This window comes from Penaeus monodon, chromosome 15 (assembly GCF_015228065.2).
Source record: "Penaeus monodon isolate SGIC_2016 chromosome 15, NSTDA_Pmon_1, whole genome shotgun sequence".
NCBI classification, from domain to species: Eukaryota; Metazoa; Arthropoda; class Malacostraca; order Decapoda; family Penaeidae; genus Penaeus; species Penaeus monodon.
In genome coordinates, this window is record NC_051400.1 from 631,470 (window position 1) to 633,184 (window position 1,715).

Genomic DNA, 1,715 nt, shown 5'->3' on the forward strand with positions numbered 1-1,715 from the left:
CACAAATATATACATACACGAATACTAAATGTTCATTTTCAGCCTTTTTGAAACACCGAGATTTACGGTTTTATTGTGGTTATTATCATGATAATGATGATAGTATCCGCATTTATATCTAAAAATGCCCAGACTCCATTGGACTTTCGGAAATATTAAAATGCTCGTTTCATAAAGGTACTTACTGCCTCTCCTCTTCGAAAGTGATTTTTTTTTTAAATATCGCTTCATACAGGTATTTGTTAGATCTTCGCTTATGAAGTGAAAAAAAAACTGACAAATTTCCACTTTAAAATTCCCTTCATTAATGTATTTTGACATGTACTTACCGTTAATAAAAAAAAAAAGTATTTTGCTGTTTCTCCGCTTATGAAGTGATAGAAAACAGACGAAAATTGAAAAAAAAAATCCTTTTTAAAAGTCGCTTCATAAATGTATTTGTCAGGACCTCGCTTATGTGAAAAAAATCCTTTCTAAGATTACCTTCATAAATGTTTTTGCTGCTTCTCCGCTTATAGAGTGATAGAAAACAGGCAAAAGCAGATAAATTTCCTTTTTAAAAGTCGTTTCATCTCTATATTTGTCAGGACCTCGCTTATGATGTGAAAAAAATCCTTTTAAAAATTCCCTTCATAAATGTATTTGCTGTGGTTCTCGGCCTGTGAAGTGAACAGACAAAAACAGACAAATTTCTTTCCCGTTAATACACAGGAAGCGACGCCTACCGTGAGAGATGATGGGGAGACAACAGCTCATCCTCCCCTCCCCTCCCAAGGTCACGGAAGGTCAGCCTGGGTCAGGTCACTTACAGAGAAAGCTGTTACCATATCACGGTTTCTGGATTACGATGCTATACCATTCTAAGACCCTTTTATAACAATAACAACAGCATTAAAGAACAGAAGGCTATCATAAGACCTGTTTCCACCACGGGGCAATAACACACATATCACAAAACAGCCACAGTGCCGAGAATAGCATTAAACTGAAGCTTTAGACTCTATGGCAATAGGCCCGTGCTTGACTGACCGTGAAGGGGGGAGGGGTGGGTACGGTCACACCCTCAGAAACTATTGTCACTTGTAGTCCAGTTTGTGTGCTAGCTCGAAGTCGAACTGTGTGTGTGTGTCGAGAAATTCCTCCATATAACGTTTTTATTCATCAAGCCGAAAGAGTGAGAGAAAATTGGGGGCGTTTTGCGACGACAAAGCGAACGAGTGAGAATTGGTGATATCAAAATCGATACAAAAAAAGAAAAATAAGGAGAGAGAGAGAGAGAATAATAACCAGAGAGGAAAAGGGAAAAAAGGGGGAAGGAAAAGGATTGAACAAAAATAGATAAGACAAAAATATCAAGAAGAGAGGCATACAAAGAAAAAGAAAAACAAAACGAAAAGGGAAGAATACGAATAGACACAGAAAGAATAAAGAGATAAAAAAGTGATAAAAACAATTTCTCAAAGTGTCCCACACTGACAAACTCCCATACTGACGACCAGTGTTTTCCTCCGCGACCCATTCGCACCGAAAACAGACAACGAAGAGAGGAAAAAAAAATCCTCAAGGTCGCGACGGAAAGAAAAATAATTAAATAATAATATTTAAAAAAAATCCCCAAGGTCACGTTAGAAAAAAGAAAAAAAAATATTTAAAAAAATCCCCAAGGCCGCGTTAGAAACAAGAAAAATTAAAAAAATCCTCAAGGTCGCGACAGA

At 37.0% G+C, this 1,715-nt stretch overlaps 1 protein-coding gene across 1 annotated transcript in view; it reads left to right on the forward strand.

Annotated features, from left to right (window-relative positions):
* Positions 1 to 1,574: 1,574 nt before the first annotated feature.
* LOC119581605 (pollen-specific leucine-rich repeat extensin-like protein 2) overlaps positions 1,575 to 1,715 on the forward strand; it is a gene marked incomplete in the record, with an annotated part of 5,003 nt that continues 4,862 nt past the window's right edge. Inside the window, 1 exon segment of the mRNA XM_037929720.1 lies at positions 1,575 to 1,588.